We start from the raw sequence: 23,825 nt of genomic DNA on the forward strand, positions 1-23,825 counted from the left end.
GTTCAAGTCTTGTCCTCACCCATGCAACCCCTGGAGGGACTAATGCTGGTTTTCCTAGGGATGGAGTAGGCAATGGTATTAGTAAGGCAGCATTCAGGGTACCCAGGAGATGGGATGGGTTCTGCAGGATAGCAGTGCCAATGGTGTGAGGGGAGAAGCAGGCCCTGTACTCAGGCTGTTAGAGGAGCCCATTTCTGGCTCACAGCTTGCCCTGTGAGGCTAGAGATCTCTGCTTCCTGCTGGAGGCTCAGACTGAATGGTACCAATGCTAGAATTCCCATCCCCTTGGCCAGAGGATTCTGCTCCACACACTCTCCTTGCCACTCTGGTTTGCACAGGCCTGTGCTGTGGCCGCTGGCAGTGGTACTTTTATTGCTACTGCTCTCATGTAATTTAATGGCTTTCAAGGTTGCTACGGTGCTTGTTGTTTTTATAGGGGGAATGTGACGGCCTATAATTCTCCCAGCTCAGATGCTGAGCTGAGTGGCTGTAGGCAGAAGGGCCGTTCCTTCGAATTGCGTCCCTCTGGAAATAACGGCCTTGCTCTTCAGGTTTATATCACTTCCTTGTATTTGGCTGGAGCGGAGCGATCACACTGCAAGGGGGGTTAGGAGGCTGGTGCAATGAGTCCAAGAACACACTCAACAGCTTGCAAAGGCTGTCGTATTTGGGCCAGCGTAGCTACCCACGGTGAAATCCATCAGCCTCACCTGGTAAGAGGCCCAATGCCACGAACCCCCCTTTGCATTACTGCACCAGGAGGTCCAGACTTATAAGATCATTATCACCCTGGTGAGTATCTATGCACCTAGGACCTGATCCAATGCACACTGATGTCCCATTGGACAGTCTCCCAAGGTACGTCTACACAGCAGCGTTATTTCAGAATAACTCCAGTTATTCCAAAATAACATAGTGCATGTCTACACTACAAACTGTTATTTTGAAATAATGTCAGGCTGGAGGACTTCTTACTCCAACTTACGGTAACCCTCATTTCATGAAGAGAGTTCTTCCTTCAACTTCCTGCTGTGTAGACAGCGCCAAAAGCCTAATTAAGCTCTTCTGACTTCAGCTACGCAATTGACGTAGCTGAAGGTGCATAGCTTAATTCAACTTTAGCCCTGCTGTGTAGATGTATCCTCAGTGACTCCCACTCTGTCGGTGGCCTAGCAGGGGAGGGGTTTGTACCAATTCACAATTATCACAGCTAGCTTTGCTCCACACTGCCTAAGATTATGTCAGACGCCTGGAGATGTTTTCACTGTATGGCTGACATCATTGAGGAGCAAGATCTCCAAAAAGAGCCACTCAAACTGGAATTCCCCTTCCAGGAGAAATCCCGGGGTTCTGAAATTTGCTTTTGTTGTGAATCAGAACAACATTTAAACATTTTTTGGAGAAAAAAATACCAAAAAAAAAATTCAGTTTGGAAGCATTGCAACATTTTACTGAATTATGTCCAATATATGCCTTTCTATAGATCCACGTGACAAAATTAATATTATAGACTCCTAAACAAAATGAACTGAAACCAAAAACCACGAGTCATTTCGACATCATTAGAAGAAAGCTGGGAAAGCTGAAACGATTTGTTCTAACACTTTTCCATCAAAACTTTCACCCACATTTTTCACCCTGCAGCATTTGGATTGTGACAAAGCTGCATGACCCTTCTTCAATCAGCTCCTTTTTGATCTGAAACCAAGTTCCTCTACGGAGATTCTCAAGGAAGAAAGATGCATGCAGGGCAGCTGCTGTCAGGACGGAGCTGGAGAGACCAAAATTATCCTCCTTCTTGGAAGGCGGGAGGAAGGGCAGACTGCCGCAGGCTCTGGGTAGAGTTCTGCCACTTGAAATAACGAGGCAATTAATAGTTTCCCGGGGTAGCTGTGTTCGTCTGTATTGACAGGACTCCTTGTTGTTTTGACAATTAATAGTTAAATCTGTTGTTTGAATGTTGGGGCCGTGTAACAGGCGCGGCTGGGTGATCTCTGTGAAAAGCAGTGTCCCTGGAGGTCAAAGGTCTGAGCAGCAACTCAGTCCCCCTGTGAAGCTTAAGGTGCCAATAGATGTTCTCAGATGAACACCATGTGGCACTAGTTCTGCTGCTATCTGGTTTGTCACGGGGCAAAGTGCAGGCAGGGAAGCTCCAGTCCATGTCACTTAATGAGCAGGAAAGCATTACTGTGGGTTATTAAGCATTTGTGTACAGACTCGGCAAGCATAACCAAGTTGGCCCATTATAATTATGGATAAACACAGCGCAGCCCGTTGGAGTGCACTGAAGCAGGAAGAAGGAGGCTGTGTGAAGAAAAGTGGACCCAGCTCACCCTTCCTCCCCCAGCTCTTAATGAAATAGTGGAGACATTTCTGCAAGCAGGCTTCATCCTATTGCCAGTGAGTGCTCCGGAGCCCTGTAACTTGTGGTTAAACCAGAGCCCTCCATTTAGAAAGGCCTCTAGCCTTGATTTAAAGATTACAAGCTGGCCCGGGAGGCTTCTATATCCTGTGCCAGCAATGCAGGGCCACATACTGGACTGCGGGGGCCCAGAACTAGGGACACCCACCATGCCCAGTGGCCCAGCAATTCTATCAGGACCCCTGCAATCACTAGTATCCTTTCCTCCCGCATATGGATTTCCTTGAAGGCCTCCCAATAATGGCCCCCCTAAGCCTGCTTCACTTGCCAGACCTGTTGGGAGACAAGATCACCACCCAACGTGGCGAGTATTAATGTGCTTTGTTTTATGGAGTGGAGGCTAATAGAGGAAAACTGGTGCTGTCTGCTAACTGAGAAGCAAATGTGATGCAGACTGTAGGCATTACTGGAAGTTCATATACGGGTCACTTGTACAATTCCAGGAGCAATGGATTTCCACGGTACCTGCCGTGTGCCTTGGGGAACCCTTCAGAAGAGAGCAGCAGAATGGGGTGTCAGAGGGCTTCCGTGAGCTATGCCCGGACACTGGATAAAAGTAAGAGGGCAAAGAAAAGAAGCGCTCATGCAATGTGACTCGTCTGTGCGACTCGCTGCCACAAAATGTAGTGGAGGCAGGAGTCTGTGGCTAAAGGATTAGACACATCTGAATAAGAATGGCACACGCTGTCACACAAAATAGGTCAGCTCTGAGGGTTCTTAGTCCTCCTATTTCCCAACAAAAGCAGAGCAGGAACGGGTGAGAAATAATCCCTAAGCCTGCCACCTCCAGCCTGGTATGTGGCCCCGCATTGCTGGCACAGGACAGAGAATCCCCCCGGGCCAGCTTGTAATCTTTAAATCAAGGCTAGAGGCCTTTCCGAATGGTGGGCTCTGGTTTAACCACAAGTTACGGGGCTCCGGAGCATTCATTTGCAATAGGAAGCGGAGTTCCCTTCACTGCAGCCACCACAGGCGAAGTTCTGTGGCCTCTGTTCCGCAGGCCAGACAGCATCAGTGGCTTTCCAATGGTGGTCCCTGTCACACAGCAAGCCTCTGAGCATGACCCCCCTCCCACATTAAAAACAGGGCAATGTAATGTAATGGGGGCTCGGGGACATCATCCCATGGAGCTTGTGACCCCCACACACCAAGGGGTCGGTCATGTTCCTCAGTTGGAGAACCCCTGGATTGCATGGTCAGAGTGGTCCCTTTGGGTGTTACAGTCTAGGCCCGCCCACTAGACTGGCTGGCCCAGTGGGCTGCTGCAGGATGCCAAAGGGAAATGCCGTGGAGGACTCTCCTGCCCGGTCAACAAAGGCCCCATGTGGCAAGTGAGTATCTGAGGGAGACTTTTAATGCACTCACACTGTGTTTGTGGTGCTGCCATTTTGGGACAGTTCAGTGTGGCCTGATGTGATGTTCCTACAGGAGGTCTCAGGGACCCAGGTGTGGCACACACAGCCTAAGCCTCTCCATGAGCCTTGCAAAGCCAGCAGAGACCATGTCTCCACCCGGGGACAAACAGCCAGGCAATGTGATCCTGTCTCAGCTGAATGCATGGCAACCCATACACCAAGGGCTCTCAATCTCTGGTGCATGGAGAACTTGCTAGTGATCTAGGAAGAGGTAGCTGATCACATGGGATCCCTTATCCTGCCTTCCTAATAGCAGAGCCTGCTCCATCCCTGGGGAAACTGGTGTTGGCTGTCTGGCTGCTCCAAGGGTGGGCAGGACTCAGCCTCACCACCCTGCATCCCCCAGGTGAATACCCTGTCCCCTAGGCCACTCCAGAACCCACCCAACCTCCTGGGCATCCAGTATGCTGCCTTTCTAATGTAAGAGCCAGATCCATCTCTGGGGCAGCTGGTGTTGGCCTCTGCTACCAGTTGTCTCTGTGAGCATGGACAGGAGTCAAGCCGACCACCCTGTGCTCCACAGGCAATTGCCCTATCCACTAGGCCACTCCAGAACCCACCCCACCTTGGGAAGCTCTCTTATCCTGTGTATGCTCCCAGCTTATACTACTCTCCTACCATGATTTCTCCGTGTCAGCAACTGGTGTAGTTGGAACAGGGCCATTAGTCTGGGAAGGCAGATGGGAGGTGGCATGATGAGGGCAGGCTAGTCCTGTGATTGTCCCAAGAGGGGAGATGACCTTGGAGTTCATTTCTCTATTAAGATGTGGACCTTGCCCCCAGGAAAGAGTCTAGAAAACCCTGCCACGTGCTGTATCCACACGGATTGGGAAGAGATCCTGATCAAACACCTCCCAAGCCCAGCCCCAGAGGCTCCGGGGTTGCTCAAAACCTGAAGGAAAACTGCCAATGTCCCCTGTTTTTAGAGCAGGCAGAATAAAAACCCCGGGGCGCTGACTTCTCCGAGCCTAGCACACACTGGTTAGAATCAGCTCCTCCCAGGTGCCGTCAGTGCTCGGCCTGCATTAGCTGGGACCCGCTCATGCCTGTGGATGTTGGCAAAGCACACGGGAGAAGCCGGGTGGCACGGGGAGGGTTAACTCTCAGGCACGGGAGCAGAAAACGAGGTTCCAGTTATTAGTTGATTTATTGCTCTGCCCTCAATCGGTGCTCAGGACTTGGTGTTCCACTCCAAAGCACTCAGCGTCTTCCAAGAGCAGAAGCATTAAAAATTGAAATCATAAAATAGACATGTAAATATAGTGGCAGCAAATGGGGTAGTGAGGAGAGTAGAAGGAGCCGGCCAATCGCCGCCAGGCCTGCAAGGCACGGGGACGCAGTGCATTACTGGGCTGGAATCTGGCTACAGGGCTGGGGGCAGGGAGTGGCAGCTCCAGGATGCAGGAGGATGGGGAAGTGGGCTTGGGTCTAACTAAGGGGCTGAGGAGAAGCTCTAAGGAGCTTCTCAGAGCAACAGGAGCCTCCTGATGACTCTGATGGGTGGGGAGCAGCTCATGCTCTTGCCAGAGGGGCGTCCAAGGGAAGGAGAGAGACGTTGATTAAACCAGGAGGAAGAGGAATGAAAGAGGAGGGAGAAGTTAGGGAAAGAGAGAAACTAATACCCAAACTTTCCAAGCTACACAAACACACCTGCTGGATGTAGTGCACTGTCCCAGATAGTGGCACCAAAACCACTTACAGAGGGAATAATAAGGCTCCTCTACAGCCTTATCTGAGAGCCAGCTGGCTTTTCACTCATCGGACACATCCATTAAGCTCCAGAGGTTGCAGGTTTGGGTCTGCCTGCAGACAGCTGGGGTCTGTCAGCATTACATCAATGGGCTCTGTGACGGGCCGTCCCCTGCCCAGGAGCGGGGCGAGCGGAGTCCCCACCGGCCGTCACTTTCCCAGGGGTGGGGCGAGCGGAGTCCTCGCCAGCGGGGATCCGCCGGCCAGCCCCGGCCCCTGACCCTCCAGCAACCCCGCAACTCCCGCCGCCGGGGGCAGCAGGCGGGGACGCTCCCCCCGCGCCTGCGCTGGCAGCTGACGGGCGGCTCACCCCCCGCCGGCTCGCTCAGGGAAGGCGGGGCCAGGGCACACGGCCACTTGCCAGGGCCGACGGCCGGGACGTGCCCGGAAGGGGCGGAGCCCCGGGCGGCGGCCGGCACGGCGGGCCAGTTTAAAAGTGCCCGCCGCCGGAGAAGCAGGGCGCAGGCTCCTCACGGCGGCGGAGGAGCAGCCCCCGCCGCAGGACGGAGCGTGAGCGCCACACAGCCCGGCTACTGGCCCGGCGCTGGTCCCGGGGCCTCCGGGACAGCCACTGCCCCTGGCGAGCGCTCAGCCCCTCGCCGGACTGCGGGCGGACCCCGCCACACCGAGCCAGGAGGGATCGGGACGGCCAGGAGCGCGCCGGGGCCGGAGAACTCACCCCCGAGACTCCGCCGGGACGTCGGACGCCGCGGACCGCTGAGTCAAGGTAGGCGCCAGGGCGACGGGGACCGGCCGGCAGACCCAATGGGAGGGAGGAAGGAGCCCGGGGCAGGGCGCTTCTGGCGACCGTGGGTGGACGAGCCAAAGGGGGGAGAATCCTCACCCCCCCCCCGTCCACTGTGCCGGGGTGCTAGTGGCCCCGGCGCTCAGGGCCCCGGGCTGGGACCTGGAGAGAGGGCGGGACCGGGTCCCCCTCCCTCCACACGGGGAGCGTCCAGCACCCGACAGCCATGCTAGACGGAAGGGACCAAACTAGAACCCCAGACTGGGGAGGACTTAAAGCCGGGGGCTTCGGCCCCACCCCGCTCGGTGGGTACTCGCTGCCAGGGTTCGCTGACCCCCGCTTCCAGCCGGGAGGGGGTGATCGCACCCAAGGGGCCCGGGCCCCATATCGGGGATCCGGGAACAACACAGGACAAAAGGAGGACAAAAGGGGTCCGCAGACCCTCCATCTCGGACCGGGAGGGGGTGATCGCACCCCAAAACCCTCACAGGCCCCAACATCACAGTCACTAGATGGCCTCCACTCAGTGCCTGTGATATGTGGAAGCATGCCAGAGATTGAGCCAGCAGGAGCTATGCTGAGCTTTGCTCAGCCATACGTGACCTCAGGCCCACGTCACAGAACAGGCAGCTAGAGTGGGAAACAGACAGAAAGGGCAGTGAGAGATGGAGGCAAGAAGGCTAAAAGAGAAAACAACTAGAGAGTGGAAAACAAAGGTGACTCCAGCTTCTTCCAAACAGCTGAGAATGCAAGGGGACTGGAGCCCAAGTTTGACTGGGCCCATCATAAAGTAGGGGGAAAATTTACAAAAACCGGGACTTGGCATTTACAGAAACCCTTTCTCAGTGGCCAAAGGAGGGAGAAAAGCCTCCAGGTATTCTCAGTAGATGTTTGTGAAATATTCCCAGCCCATGAAAACTGTCTTTTCCTAAGCTGCAGGACACCAGGGATCTGTGTGTTGTCCCTAGCTCTGCTAGAAATGGACCTGAGGGGTAGCACTCCAAGTGCAAACCTCCGCCTGTGTGCAGCCTGGATCTGATTTGGCCCTTTTCACAGGAGGGAACAGCTGTCAAGTCTGGACTGGATCCAGCGTTTGAGAGCAGCCAGATTGGGTGGATTAGTTCCTGGCTCAACTCTGATGAAAACAAGTAGCAGGAAAAAACACATCAACCTCCCTCAAAGTATTGGAGATTCCAGCCCCCAGCACTGGAGACTCCACTCTATGACCTGAGAGCTTCCGCCTTAATGAGCAAGCCCCTTTCTTCAGCCAAGAGGCACAGGACGGCTGCTGTGCGCTCGCCCGGGCACAGGACAGCTGCTGAGCGCTCACCTGGGCACAGGACGGCTGCTGAGCGCTCGCCCAGGCACAGGACGGCCGCTGAGCACTCGCCCGGGCACAGGACGGCCGCTGAGCACTCGCCTGGGCACAGGACGGCTGCTGTGCGCTCGCCCGGGCACAGGACGGCTGCTGTGCGCTCGCCCGGGCACAGGATGGCTGCTGTGCGCTCGCCCGGGCACAGGACGGCTGCTGAGCGCTCACCCGGGCACAGGACAGCTGCTGAGCACTCACCCGGGCACAGGACGGCTGCTGTGCGCTCACCCGGGCACAGGACGGCTGCTGAGCGCTTGCCCGGGCACAGGGCGGCTGCTGTGCACTCACTCGGGCACAGGGCGACTGCTGAGCGCTCACCCGGGCACAGGACGGCCGCTGAGTGCTCGCCCGGGCACAGGACAGCCGCTGAGCGCTCGTCCGGGCACAGGACGGCTGCTGAGCACTCACCCGGGCACAGGACAGCTGCTGAGCGCTCGCTTGGGCACAGGGAGACTGCTGAGCGCTCACCCGGGCACAGGGAGACTGCTGAGCGCTCGCCCGGGCACAGGGAGACTGCTGAGCGCTCACCCGGGCACAGGACGGCTGCTGAGCGCTCACCCGGGCACAGGGAGACTGCTGAGCGCTCGCCCGGGCACAGGGAGACTGCTGAGCGCTCACCCGGGCACAGGACGGCTGCTGAGCACTCACCCGGGCACAGGACAGCTGCTGAGCGCTCACCCGGGCGGGGAACAGCTGGCTGAAGGAGGCTCACACAGCTGGCTTGGTGGTCTCCAAGCTGGAACTCTGGGTGAAGGGTGGCACTGGGGAACCGAGAGCAAACTGGGAACTCCCACTGCCTTGGCTCCCCTGGGAGCAGGTAACTTCACCCTAAGCCAAGGCAACTTCCAATCTGCTCTAACTTACCGCTCTGTCAGGCCATCGCCCCCGGCGGGTGTGAGTCTGAGTGAGCCCAGGGGAGCCTGAAACTTACTGGTGGTCTCTGCCCACCACCCACCATCCATCCTATGGCTTCCTGGGCCGTGTCGGGGGCAGGATGGAGAACACGTGAGGGCCTCTGACTGCACCTTTGGGCTCTCCTCCAGGGGAGGCCGGTTCTCTCAGTTGCCATGGATACTGAATCCCGGGGGAGGAGAGAGCCCGGGAGGAGCAGCATGCTGGAGAAGGTGGGACTGTGAGCTGGCCAGAGACCCTGGTTGCTTCCCCAGATGAGGTGGGGAGAGCGGACCAGCTGTATGAAGAGCAGCATTTCCGAGCGTCTTTTCATTACAGCAGGCGGCGGAACGGCGTCTGGGGACAAATCTGTGGCGGTCGCATCTTTATTAGAAGCAGCCAGCCCTGCACAGAGCTCCTGCCTTCGGGCAAGGATGCGGGTGCACAGTTCCACGCAGGGAAGATAAATTACTGGTGTCTTCCTCCCTCTGAAGGGGATCACGTGGTGGGAGGTGGTGGGGAGATGGACAGAAGTACAGGGCAGGGAGCAGGCTGCAGGACCAGAAAGACAGGGCGAATGCGAGAGGTGGAAGCAGCAGGAAGAGAAATGAGGAGGGGGCAATAACGGGCAGATCTCACTGCAGCACTTCTGTGCTCTTGGTGTCTGGCAAAGCACCTGACTCTGCTGGGCAGTGTGACGGGGGCAGGCTTTCTGCATGCTGAGGCGCAGCCGCGCTGAGAGCTCCATGTGCATGGCACAGCCTGGAACCTACCCGTCAGCCCAGGCAGGGAACTGGGCTAACCCTTCCAGTCAGACTGACGTGCCCGGCAGCGGCTTGCACTAGCACCGCTCCCCTCCAGTGGCACAGCGGCCTGCTGACTTGAGCGCGCTCAGCCGAGGTAGCTGGGCTTCGGGGTGCACCACCACGGTTCTCGCACAGCCCCAACAATTCAATCTAAGCAAAACCCCCCCACCCAAACACTGACAAATGTCACCTCTCCACATGCCTGCGGGGCATTGCTAGGGTTATCCCCCCAGGCCCGCCAACGGTGTGGGGGAGGCTAACGGGGCAATTGTCCCAGGCCCTTTCAAATTACCGCTGGAGCGCTGGGCGGTACGCAGTGAGGAGTGCTAAGGGATGGAGGGTGGCACACTTTGGCTTTGCCCCTTCTGGGAGAGCGGTGCCATCCCCTCACAGATCCTTACCCTCACAGATATCCTTCCTTCCTCTCTCCATGGAACTGATTTGCCCTGTAAGTCAACAGTACAGCCGGGAGGACTGTTTTCACATAAAGCCCTTTTCATTGCACCACAGAGACTCCACAACACTACAGTGTTTCAAATGCAAGCTGATGTCACCCAACTGTTAGAGCTGAAAAAATCCTGAAACAATTCAGGGGGAAAAAATCAAAAAGTTTCACATGCACATTTTCAAACCAAAATGTTTCAATTTTTCAGGGCAAAGTGACTTTTCATTTTAAAGTTATTTTTTACATGAAAAAAATGTAAAAGCGTAATCAAATTTTTGGTTTTGTCCGAACTGGTTTGACCAGAAACCGATCCCACCTCCCCCCTGCGCGCGCGCGCACGCACACACACACACACACACACACACACACACACACACACACACATTTTGACATTGTCAGAGAGCTAAAAAGAATCCATTGTTTGCTCAGCCCCAGCATAGAACGACCGTGCCAGTTCCTGCACCGGGTAGATTCCCACTGCGAAGCATCTGACGCAGCAGCTTGGAAGTAGAGAGAGACAGAAGAAGACAGGCAGGAGAGAGCGAGCGAGTGAGCGCAAAATATGCACCGATAATTGCAAACGCAGAGATAGCAGAGGGAGACAGACAGATCGGTTAAAAAGCAAAGCAGATGGAGAGAGAGATAAGGGCAGGAGGGCAGCGGGCAGGCAGATAAGAGCAGTAGAGCAGTGGTTCCCAACCTTTTCTATGCTGTGGCCTGGCAAACCCTTTCACAAACTTTTGGCGAACTGGTAAAAGTTTATTGGTATATTTGCATATTCATTATGCAAATAATGAATATGCAAATATTCTAATAAAATGTTACCTATCCACCTAGCCCCAACCCAGATCTTTTGACCCTCAGCCCTACACCCCATGCCCTTTGACCTTTTAACCTCTGATCCCTGCAGCCCATGCAAACACCCTCTGGTCCCATGACTCTACCACACCCTCACTCAATACTGCTTTGCCCCCACCTCACTCCACCCCCACAATCTCTAGAGCGAGGCTGCCACTCTAGGGAGTGTGTCCATTACTGCCATGTAGGCAGGGGGGAATGACCGTTGGTGCTGCACCCCTTCCCTCCCAAAGCGCATCTTGCACCCCCATGAGTAGAGAGGAGGAGTGCGGCACCCTGGCCAGGCCACCAATACCGAGGAGGGACAGAGGCACCTCCTGCTCCGCCTCCTCCCCTCTAGTCATGGGCGTTCAAGACACTCCCAGCTGCAAGGAGCAGCAGCCCACCTTCCCTGCACAGTGAGGAGCTGGGCTCTGGACACAGCGCCCCAGGGAAGGATTTTCCTGTCACACGAAAATTTGCGATTTTGTAGATTTTCCCATCCTGAATCAGGGCAAAAAGTAAAAAATTTCAAAATTTTTCCATCAACCAACCAACCAACCAACCAACCAAACAAAACCAAAATTCAGTTCAGGTTGGTCAGAAAAAATCCCTTTCTTTCTGATCTTGTGCATTTCCTTTTAAAACCTTTTTTAGTGCAGATTAAGTTAAATTTCAACAGGAAGAGTAATTTCAAACAGAAATATTTCACTGAAAGTGTCCACATTTTTACAATTTTCTAACTTTTAATTATTTTAGATGGGACATTCATCTAAACGGATCATTTCCTACCATTTTCAGCCAATACACACACAAGGATGCACACGCGCGCACACCAGCGTGGTGAAATGGGAGATTGATGTCAGAGTTCTGGTTGTACTGGGATCCCTTTGCCTCCACTCAGGGTAGCCTCTGTTCCTTCTCCCATAAAGAGGGCTGCACAGTACTACAAATATCCCATGGCACCTCTGGGACAACTGCTATGGGGTAGATGCCTCCAGGTCAATGTTGCATTAATTTGCATCGAGGCTGCAGGGCCTAATGCTGTTAGGGTGACAGGGCCATTAATAGAGTCAGGATTTTCCCTTGCCCTGCCAAAGAGAGACTCGTGAGAGCGCACAGGTCATCGTGAGCAAGGACTCCCCTGTGGGATGCACGGATACAAGCAGCAAACTAGGGGAGCTGTACAAATCAGATGGATTCCTTGCTTATCCAGCCATGCACTTGGGTGCTCATTGGGAAGTGCTGGACTCCCATCAGGACTCCCATGGCCAGGTTTCAGTAGCTGGAAAATAGGTCAAGAACTTCCTACTCTTCCCAAGGGAGGCTGCACTGTCTAGTGGTTACAGCTGGGCAGAAAGCCTTGTCCGGGTTGATTTAGTTGGGATTGGTCCTGCCTAGAGAAGGGGGCTGGACTTGATGACTTTCTGAGGTCTCTTCCAGCTCTACGGTTCTATGAGTCTATGATTCTAGGGATTGGGATTCCTCATTCTGCCACTGAATCGTGGTGTAGCCAAAGTGGGAAGAGCCAAGTTTCTCCAAGAACAGCCACTGATTTTAGGTGCTACGGGTTTTGCATGCCCACCCTGAGCCTGAGTCACGGAGGTGCTAAGTGCTCCAGTCCTCCCAGGATGGGCAACCGAGAGGTGAGGCCCTCAAAGTCTGAGGTTATTGCTGATAATACTGCCCATAAAACTGAGTTTCCCCATCTCTTTACCAACAATAATAACCCTCATCCACCTTCCTAGACTCCTTTGAGCCCCTGAAGGCTCCGTTTTTCTGGGGACTCTGGCAGTCTAAGAGCGGTGGAGATCTGCAGATATTAACCCTCCACAACCCAGCTTTGGTTCTCCATTCAGCCCTGCTGCCGCTTCCTGCTATCCCTCCTGCAGCATGGGGAGTTCAGGCTCGCTTGGCACAGATACCTGTTTTTTCCCCCATATGTAATTTTTCTTAATTGGGAGCTTGTTAATTATCCCAATACTTTGCAGAGGAAATAAACAGCAATTAGAGAAATAAGTGGTATTTTTATTCCCTGGCAATCTCACAGCACAGCGGCGATGCCTGACTCCCCAACACCTCCCCTCCAGACAACCCACACGCATACATGCTCCCACCTGCTCCCGCTCTGGTAGCTGCGTTGTCCTCCCCCCACATGCACTTGCTTTTCTACGGAGAAGGGCTGTGCTTTCGGTGGCGTAGGCAGCATTGCCTCGTGAAAGCAGCAGGCTGTCCCACGGTAATCTGTTTTAAAAGTCATAAATTGCTGAGAAAAGCCACTTTTCTTGCACAGCAGAAGGTTAGAGTGTTTAAAGAGAGCACGGGAACTGTTTTTATTAATCAGAACCGCTATAAAGAAAGCATTTTAATTAACATAATTATCCCGATCGAGAGAAGCAGCCCTCACCTCATAGATACTTCTCAGGCTAAAGATGCAAGCTGTCACAATCAGTCATAATTAAGTAAAGCGAGCCACTTTCCTCTGCCCCCCCTCTGTGCCTTTCCCCTTTCTTCTCCTAAACTAAGGCGGGAAAGCGAACAAAGCCAGATGTCATAAATTGCAAGGAGGCTTTCCACATGATGGGTCATTAGCGGGTGTGCATTAGCACTGAGCAGTGGGCTTGGTCGGGCAATACTACAGCTCTGCAGGGTATAATTCCCATGCATGTGGCTACCACGTCCTGTCCTCACAGGCCTCACACACACACTCCCTCCTTTCCCTGGAGGGACGTAGGGCCAGGCACTTCCGTGTCCAATTGTCCCTCTGCCACAGAGCTTCCCTGGTATTTGGGGACTGCCGGGGAACGTGATGGGGAGCATCCCAACAACTCCCAAAGGACCCCAGAACTCAGGCATGAAGGTGTGCTCCCCACTGCCCTCTACTGCAAGGCCTCAGACCAGCTCAATGGGTGGGTGTGTCCCGGATTCACCGGCCAGGCTACTGCCAACAGCTAGCAGAGGCCTGACTGAAATAGAGATTTGCTCTCACCTACCACTCACCTTGCAAAGCTGGGACCTCCCTGGTCCAAGACACCACTTCACACATGGCTCCGGGCAAGCGCCTCCGCCACACCCCGTTATCGTACCCATGCCCCCAGTTCTCTATCAGCTGTTTCCCCACTCTCCGGGGCTGCCTTTTAGCCATGCAAACCCTACAACTCAGAGCTGACTGCTCTCCACCCAGCACCCCCCGCAGTCAGCACCAAATTTATGAACAGCTCCCAGAACAACTGAGCTTCCCTGATTCTCTCCCTTTCCCCAGCACTTAGAACAAAAGAGCAGCCAGACTGGGTCAGACCAAAGGTCCATCCAGCCCAGTATCCTGTCTGCCGACAGTGGCCACTGCCAGGTGCTCCAGAGGGAGTGAACCGAACAGGTAACGATCAAGAGATCTCTCCCTCCTGCCACCCATCTCCACCCTCTGACAAACAGAGGATAGGGACCCCATTCCTTACCCAGCCTGGCTAATAGCCATTAGTGGACTTAACCGCCATGAATTTGTCTAGTTCTCTTTTAAACTCTGTTAAAGTCCTAGCCTTCTCCGCATCCTTTGGTAAGGAGCCCCAGAGGCTGACTGTGCGCTAAGTGAAGAAACGCTCCCTTTTGTTTGTTTTAAACCTGCTGCCTATTCATTTCATTTGGTGACCCCTAGTTCTTATATTGTGGGAATAAGTAAATAACTTTTCCTTGTTCACTTTTTCTACACCTGTCATGATTTTATAGACCTTAATCCAACCCCCCCCCCCCACACACACACATTAGTCTCCTCTTTTCTAAGCTGAAAAGTCCAAGTCTTTAGTACAAACTCCCTAGCGCTTCCTTCTCCTGCAGACACTGGGGGCTCTTAGCACTGGTCTTGCAGCTGTGCTTCTGGGTCCACATTCCCTTGGGGGTTAGGATTCCCACCTGGCTGGCCACGCTGGGTCCATGTGGGGCAGAGGCAGGCTGCAGCAAACCATCAGGGAGAGAAGAGTGCCCAGAAAAAGCACATGATTTACACGCCTTTGCAGCCGGTGTGATACCGTAATCGACAGATAAAAGATTTATTCCCTCTGAAAAAGATTCCCCCCAAAATCCTTGCTCTGGGTCACCAGCCAGAGGGAGGAAAATATAAGTAGCAACAGGCTCTTGAGAGAGGAGGCAGCTGTGTTTGTGTCTGGGTTTCTCTCAGCATCACGGGCCTGAGCCAGTTTCTGTAAGGTCAGAGAGCCCGCTGGGGACTCTGCAGTCGGCCGCCGCCACACTCCTACTTCTGATTTGCCTTTGCTACCTACCTTATGCTGCTTGCAGCGGGAGGTGTTACAGGAGCGCTAAGCGGGCAGGCAGCAGAAGGTGTCGTGGATGGCTGTGACCACTGGGATTCAGCCAACCTGCTGACGTCCCCTTCCCTAGTCACTGTGGCCTGAGGATGCAGATTGGGAGAGGAGAACACTCGGTTTTAAAATGGCAAGCGGCAGAGTCACTTGGTATCCCGGAAGCAAACTGCAGGATGGTCATTTCTAAGTCGAGGGGACTGGGTTATGCTCCCAGGGCCAGATGTAAATCTGCACAGCCGCGTCGATTGCACCGACTTGCACCGTCTGAGGATATAACCTGAAGTGTCTGTGTAAGAGGCCAGAAGAAAATCAACAAGAAGAATGAATTCCCCTCTCCTCCCGAGGGAAACATTGATAGAGCAATGACAAGAAATCCATGACAAAGAACACTGAGCTGCAGCCTCCCACCCTCCAATTTCAGGGGAGGGTAATCTCTCCCTGGGGAAACCACTCCAAATTGGGGTGCTGCTGCACCCCCAGGATCCATAGCTCCAGCACCTGTGATCTCTCCAGACAGGACACAGATGGAAGCTATCCAGGACTGAATCAACATCACTGCCAAATGTCCTTCTCCTCCAGGCAAGACGGGTCCCTCCAGGTTAGGGTTTGTGTCCACCAGTGGAGCAGTGTGGTCGGAAAGCCCACAAAGGAATGAACACAGCCATTTCCTCTTGCGCACCTACCCTGTTAAGAGAGGGCAGACCCTCTACATCCCGATTGGCTTTCACTGCTGGAGAGGTAATAGGAAGCCAACCTGAATCAACACGGATGCTAAATTCTTCCAGGAGAGCTTGGCCCCTTATAAAAGAGTCCTACGGAATTAAGACCAACTGAGTTCTGCAGAAAGTGCTCTGGAACCCTTTCAGGAATCCCCATCAGCCATGGAATTCGACAGCAAGGACTCAGTTCTCTGCTAAGCTCTGTAGGGATTGTCCATAAAGGTGAAAGTCCACATTGGAATTTGTTTGCCCACCTGCCCAGCCATACAAAGCAGACTAGGACATGGCCACTGGAAGATTTAGAATTGCTCGAATGCTCAGGACCCCCTAGGCCGGAGCCAGGGCTGGAGATGGATCTCTCAGGTAGCACAGAGAGAGCAAGCATACGGCTCACAGCAATGCAATCAGCCCTGGCTCAGTGCTGCTGCTGGCAATTACAGCCCACGATGCTCTCCCTGCTGGAGGTCAGGCACTAAGCATCGAGGCGGCACCAGTCCATCGTGCCACCCTTGCCCGATGCAATTTCCATCTTGCTCTGACTCTCTGGAACACTCAAGTCTTTCGATGCTGTGGTCTGGGAAAAGGTCTAGCGTCCAAAACACCCCACCTGGGTAGGCCTGTGTCATCTCCCTGGCTAAGGCCTGGCAGTAATTGAAACAGGAACAGGCCCTGAAGAATCCCATTTACATCCATCCCACATCAGCTCTGGGGAGAAGGAACTGACAATCCAGACCCAGATTTAGCTGCAAATGTCCTGGCCAGCTCCTAGCTCCATACAAGGCTGAACCAAAACACATCCAAGCTTTGCAAAATTTCAGTAGCTGGATCTGGATGCAAACGGAAGCCCATTTCTAGTTTTAGGTCCATCTCCCTCCTATCACTGTGGTAGTGGATGACTAGGGATGTTACATTTAGATTTATCAGTTAATCCAATAGTTGATGCAATTTGCACTGAATATTTAATTAGTCCATAAAGGCGCCTCCACCTTTGAAGTGTAGCAACAGCCCCTGGGCTACACTTCAAAGGTGAAAGCATGTCTAGAAGCACAGGGCCAGTGGGGGACTCAAGCAGTCCTCCACTGGCCCCATGCTCCCAGTGGTGTTTCAAAGCAGCAGCGCTGCATGGATCCCGGGTTCCGCTGGGGAATTTAAGTCCCCAGTTGATCCTGGGCTCCATGCGGTGTTGTCACTTTGAAACACCCCATGCAGCCTGGGCCACTCCCAGGCTCCGTGCAGCGCTGCCCCTTTGAAGCACTCCCTGCTCTTTCCCCTCCCCCTTGCTGCCTCTTTCTGATAGAGACAGCAAGGGGGTGGGGGAGTGACTAGTCGATTATTGTGTCGACTATCCGATAAGCATTTGCAGAGTTAGGAAATGAACCCTCATCACCCAAGGCCCAGACTGATGCTCTGTCTACAAGACCATCCTTGTCCCTGAGCATGTTAGGGCAGGATGCTGGGAACTGAAGTTAGTTTAGGGTGTGTGAGTATCTTAACGTAAAATCTTAATGCGTATTATGTTACACTGTTAATATCACAAATGAATGTGTGATAATGGACTGTTCGTTATCAGTGCTTATAATTAAAAACTCCATTGTTTTGAAAGGATGATTCTGTTCTGATGGGTCCATCTGCAGAACCATTAAAACTGCTCATGAAAGGTCATTAAAGCCAATGCAACGTCACAACACAAATGACACAAACTCATGCTGCAGTGCATTCTGGCATGTTCTGCCACACAGGCTGCTGGGAAGACAGAGGATAAAGAGACATGCTTAAGGAGTGTTGGCCACACAGCAAAACAAGAGTGTTGGCCATTGGGATTAGGCAGTCACACTGGACCATTTACAGGGAATAGTATGGTTAGCTTCCATGGTGAATAACAATGTTGTGCATGGCAGCAAACTGGGCAGATGTCAAAGATCATGATCCTACAGGAGTGATCTGGGAATCATGCTCTACTCCGACCTGCTCTCCCCTACAAATGCAATGTCAAGAAAAAGGCAGCTCCAAGGTTCTGTGTGTAGCACGGATTGGGAATTTTCCAAAAATGAAGTTTATAGGGGAAATTAATATAGATGAATTTATTTGGTTTTTCACTGGGAAAAATCTAAATGAAATATTTTGTGTTGGGTTGAGTCAACCCAAAACATTTTGCTTTGCTGGGCCAGATCTCAACAACATTTGGGTTTGGGTCAACTGGACGTCGAACTGTCCCCGTGCTCTGAGGTGCTGTGTTGCCTCATGTCTGCATTCCCCTCTAAGGTCAGGCTTCCCAGCAAAAGACTACATCTCCCATGATGCATGGCAGTTTCCCCTTGGGTTGAACCAAAGCACTGCATCATGGGAAATCCCCTGCTAAAGTGCAGTGTGGGAGAAGCAGTCTGGCCAGGGAGCCCAGACCATAAAGGACAATGGGCATCTGAGGCACCATGGCGGCTCAGTTGGACAATGTCAAACTAAATGAAACATTGACATTTCTCAATCCAAAATGTTCACAACTTTCCATTCCATGAAAAAAGTGGCTGTTTGGACTTTTTGTCCCAAACTGGAACACAAACAAATGTCAAAACATCAGCTTCCCATTTTTAACCAGCTCTGTTTCAGGGAATCTGGAGGGAAATCTCTGGAGATATCAAGTGGTCTCTATCTCTCACGCAAACACTTACAAGACTGCCTTATACTGGCTTGTCCAAGTGAGTGAGAGACCACTGGGAAAAGGCAGAGATGAAGTGGTAATGGCGGAGAAAGTTTAAATCTGTGACAAGTTCACGCCAGAGAAAACAAAGACATTGCAAATGAATTGCTGCAAACATCACAATGTCTGGATCCAGTCCAAGATGGTGGATATACCATGAGATTGCCTAGCACAGGGGTCGGCAACCTTTTCAAACCAAAGAGTGAAACTACATCAAAATTCAGAACAAGTGTTCAACAAAGAGCCAGTATAAGAATGCCCATTTGTCTGACTGAAAATGTACAACTTAATATTATTGATAAGTGACATACTGATTAATAATAGCATAAATGAAACATTGCACTCAAAGACTTTATTTAATAGGACTTCAGCTGCTGCATTTTTTCACACATTTCTTTGAAGTTTACATCATAACTGGTCAAATTCAGCTTCATGCACACACTCAGGCTATCTTATGTCGATCCTGAGCGCAAATTGCCTTTGATGTGATTCAAATGAGAGAAAGTCTGCTCACACAAATACATGCAGCTAAACATTGAGGCTACGTCTAGACTGGCATGATTTTCCAGAAATGCTTTGAACGGAAAAGTTTTCCGTTAAAAGCATTTTCGGAAAAGAGCATCTAGATTGGCACGGACGCTTTTCCGCAAAAGCATTTTTTGCGGTAAAGCGTCCATGCCAATCTAGACGCACTTTTCCACAAAAAAGCCCCAATCGCCATTTTCACAATCGGGGCTTTTTTGCAGAAAACAAATCTGAGCTGTCTACACTGGCCCTTTGCGCAAAAGTTTTGCACAAAAGGACTTTTGCCTGAATGGGAGCAGCATAGTATTTCCGCAAGAAGTACTGATTTCTTACAGTAGGAAGTCAGTGCTTTTGCGGAAATTCAAGCGGCCAGTGTCGACAGCTGGCAAGTTTTTCTGGAAAAGCGGCTGATTTTCCAGAAAAACTGGCCAGTCTAGACACAGCCTGAAAGTAAGGCCAAACTGACACTCTGCATGGTATTGTATGTGACAGGGAGTTCTTTCCAAGTTTGCAGAATCAGATTATCATCGTGCTCCAATTTCTTCCTGTCAGCCCATTTGTGCAGTTTTACCAATTCTGCACGTTGTCGAGCAAAGCATCCTAAGGGTACGTCTAGACTACCGCGTTTTGTCGACGGAAGTTTTGTTGACAGATACTGTCGACAAAACTTCCGTCGACAAAGAGCGTCCAGACACATTGAGTTCTGTCGACAAAGCAGGCTGCTTTGTCGACAGAAGTCCATAGTCTGGATGCAATGTTACAGGCAATAACACCTTCGGTTGACAGAGTTCTGTCGACAGAAGGCGTTATGCCTCGTAAAATGAGGTATACCAGCGTCGACAAAACTGCTGAGTTCTGTTGACGTTATGTCGACAGAACTCAGCGGTAGTGTAGACGCTGGTATAGTTTTGTCGACAAAAGTCCACTTTTGTCGACAAAACTAGGTAGTCTAGACACACCCTAAATCAGAATTCAGCTGGACACATTTTTCCACCCAGATATCCTGCTTCCTGAAATCTGCTATTTCCATGTCCAAATCACTGGCTGAGATGCTTGGAATGACTGTCAAATCCGGTTATTCAATGGATGCTTTATATGGACGAATCATAAACTTAAACAGAGCACTGTGTTTGCAAAAGACAACAAAACGAGACTTGAATGCCATCAGAAGCTCAGAAACAAACCTGGCAAGCTGCTGAAAATGAAGGCTATTATTTGGATTCTCTCTCTGATACGAATCACAAAACATTCCTAATCTTTCAAAATGTGCCAGTCTGCCTGTCTCGATATCTTTGATGAAGACAGTCAATTTTGACTCAAATCCAAACACTGCCTGCTGCAGAGTCAGGACTATATTTCCTTGCCCTTGTAGCTTACGGTTCAACTCATTCAAATGACGGGTAATGTTGACAACATAGTATAACTTGAGCAACAAGTCACAGTCTGAAAGCTTGGGTTGTTTGCCACCCTTCATATCAACAAATGACTTAATCTCATTAATGTAGGCGGCAAAACGAGACAAAACTTTGCCATGAGATAACCAGTGAACATTGTGCATTAGTAGATTGGGGTATTCAGAATCTACTTCCTCAAGCAGTGACTGAAATTGACTGTGATTAAGGGCTTGGGCAACAATCCAATTGACAATGTGAACAACCAGTCCCATTACATTTCCAAGTTTGATTCCACAGGACTGCACAATGCAACAAAAGTTCAAAAGTTCAGCTCTTCTGACAAGAGTAAGGAATCCCCTGTATTTGTTGACCATGCTAGGTGTACTGTCCATACATACAGACACAAGATTATCCAACTGCATTTCTTTCTTGTTTACAAAGTTCATCACAGTTTTAAGGATGTCTTCACCCCTTGTTTGACTTTTCATTGGCTCAATCATTTCTTCGTGCACAGCATTTCCACAAATATATTGTCCCAGAATACACAACCTATTAACATCACCTATGTCTGTTGTCTTGTCCAAAGCAAATGAAAAAAAAGTAGCTGTAGTCAAATTGTGCATTTGTTCCTTGTCGAGTTGATGGGCCATTTTCACAGCTCTGTCATGAATTGTTTTTGCCAATAATGGCATGTCTTAAAATTTCTGTAAAATTTTGTCCTTGGTGTGAAACTTGTCAAATAGTTCATGACCAATTTTTAGCATGTATCTCTTCACATAATCCTGATCAGTGAAAGGCTTTCCCTCTCAAATCATGCTGCATGAGCCTGCAATACTTGTGGAGTTTAAGTTCCCACCTTTTTTTGACCATGCCAGCAGGCTATTTTGTCCAACATTCATTTTTCGCTACAGCTCCTCACAGGCTTTTGTCATGTGTCACCTTCAGGGTATTTTGTAGCAAATGCTGCAAGTTTTGTCATGAAATTCGTTTTTGTTTGTTTGTTTGTTTGTTTGAGAACAGTCTCTCACGACAAATGAGACCGTGTGGGGATCCAGACCTATCCACAAATGTATCCAAGTCTGTTCACTCCTTTTGAAAATTTCTTTCACTCTTTTACTTCACAATATTTACTGTTAGGGAGTTACAGAATTCACCATCAAGTATGATGATGGAAAGATTTCTTGACCAACCATATAAAAAGAGAATATGCACGACCCTCGAGTGGAGAGGATAGATGGTTGTTAAAATGAAGAGTTAAAGGTGAACTAGACAAAAATATCATCATGACATGAGTAATTATGCAGTTTTAAAGTTTGGAAAGAATTTTTCATTTTAATTTAAAAAGCTGTCTGTATTCTGGGAATGACAAAAGAGCCATATTTGGTTCTGTTCTGAGTCATATTTGGCAGACCCTTAGCCTAGCAAGATTTTGATGCCATTGAAAATAAATTTTAGCCTCTGGACTCATTCAACCTTGAATCCAAATGCTAGGCCCCCACTGAAACCTAATTCAGACCCACATCTGAACATGGTCCTCTTTGCCCCTCTCTAGTTAACACACTTTATTGTTTACACCTTCAACCACCTCACACAGACTCTATAGCACTGAAAAAACCCCATTTTTACTACTCTTCAGCTTCAGCACCAAACATGTGAGAGAGAGATGGGGGGGGGATAACCGAGAGAGGGATGTGCTGGGGTTGGGTGAGTGTGTGAGAAGGGTGTCCATGCAGTATGTGTGAGACATGGGGACTGCTGCGTGGGTGTAAAGTGATGGTGATGGATTCTGTTGGGTTTAGAAGAGTATGTCTACACTACCGCATTATTTTGAAATATCTTATTTCAAAATAGTTATTTCGAAATAGCTTATTTTGAAATAACGCGTCTAGACACAAAATGCGTTTCGAAATAGTGTTTTGCTATTTCAAAATAGCGCATCCACACTGATAGGACGCTGAATCGCATTTAAGGCCATCCGGAACCAGTTCTGGCAGGGCATCAGGTCAGGAGTTAACTTGTGTGGCTGCTGCCTAAGGCTATCTGAGATCTGTGCTTAAAGGGACCCCTCCGGACAGCCGGTTCTAAGGTTTCCCTGCTTGCTTGCCTACCTCACTGAGGGACAGCAGAGCATTTTTTTCTCTGTGTGCTCTGGTTGCCCTCACTCAGGACAACACAGCACTCTGCAGCATCGAGCTGGAGGTGCCCTTGGGCACTCGGGTGCTTCTTCTGGACGTGTTGCTACGAGCTTGGCAGCACGTTCTGCAGGCAGTAACAGTCTCCCTGGTGTGCCCCACTGGGGGCTTGTGCCTCATTCCTCCCTCACGTCCTTCCACTTACCCTGCCCTAACCCCCTTACTGCTGTACAATAAAAGACACGTGTTTGTTACAACAAAGTCTCTTTATTTTACAAAACTGAGGTGAGGGGTAATGAAACTGAGGTGAGACTGGAGAAAGAAGGTAGGAGAGGGGAGGAAGGAGAGGGAAACCTGGGAGGAAGGAGCTGGCAGGGGGAGGAATGGGGAGGAGAAGCTCAGGGCTCAGGGTTGGGGGGGTCTTGCTGGCCCCACTGTCTCCCAGCACCATGGGTGCAGGGTCCTCGGTGTCCCTGGGAGTGTGGGGAGGGTGGGGAGGAAGAAGCGGGAGGGGAGAAGGAATGGGAGGAGGAACGGTAGCTGGGGAGGCAGCAGGGGCTGAAGCAGCAGGAGGCAGCAAGCCCTACCCCAGGGTCGATGACCACCTGGGGAGCACAGACCATCCTGCCCTCCAGAATGCAGTCCACAGCATCAAAACAGGGGCAGGGGTCTGGGTCTGCCCCTGGTTGGGAGCTGCCCCCCATGGCCCTGGCATACGCCTACCGCAGCTCCGTGATTTTCATGCGAACCTGCTCCTGGGTTCGCATGTGTCCTTTGGTGGCCAGGCTGGCAGCCATCTGCCTGTAGACGGTTGTGTTCCTCCATTTAGTGCGGAGATCATGGCTGTTGGAGGTATCCCCCCAAACCTGAATTAGGTCCCTGATCTCCACACTGGACCAGGCAGGCGCCCGCCTTTTCCAGCCTCTGGCATGCTCTTGGGAGCTGGCAGACTGGTCCTGGGGAGCAGTGGAGGGCTGGCTGGCACTGGCTGCCTGGCTCATGCTGGGACCACTGGGTTAGGTGCAGTGACGGCTGGCTCTGGGCTGGCAGGCTTGGAGCTGGCACAGGCACTGTGGCCAGAGTCAACCCCTTTAAGGGCTCTGGGGAGAGAGGGAGGGAGAGGAGTTTTCTTGGTTGTGCCCAGAGTGGCCACCAGGGCACCCTGGGAAGGGCTGGAGGCCTCCTATTTTGAAATAAGCATCTACACAGCACTTATTTTGAAATAGCATTTTCGAAATTGGCGCTATTCCTCATGGAATGAGGTTTACTAATTTTGAAATAAGCCCTCCGCTATTTCAATTTAATTTCGAAATAGCGGTTTGGCTGTGGAGACACTGGTAAAGTAATTTCGAAATAACTTTG

At 51.4% G+C, this 23,825-nt stretch overlaps 1 protein-coding gene across 1 annotated transcript in view; it reads right to left on the reverse strand.

Annotated features, from left to right (window-relative positions):
* The window catches only part of LINGO1 (leucine rich repeat and Ig domain containing 1), a 478,102-nt gene that overhangs the window by 280,052 nt on the left and 174,225 nt on the right, over positions 1-23,825 (reverse strand). The gene's annotated exons all lie outside the window — the stretch shown is intronic.

Source organism: Pelodiscus sinensis, chromosome 14 (assembly GCF_049634645.1).
Source record: "Pelodiscus sinensis isolate JC-2024 chromosome 14, ASM4963464v1, whole genome shotgun sequence".
In the NCBI taxonomy this organism is placed as follows: domain Eukaryota; kingdom Metazoa; phylum Chordata; order Testudines; family Trionychidae; genus Pelodiscus; species Pelodiscus sinensis.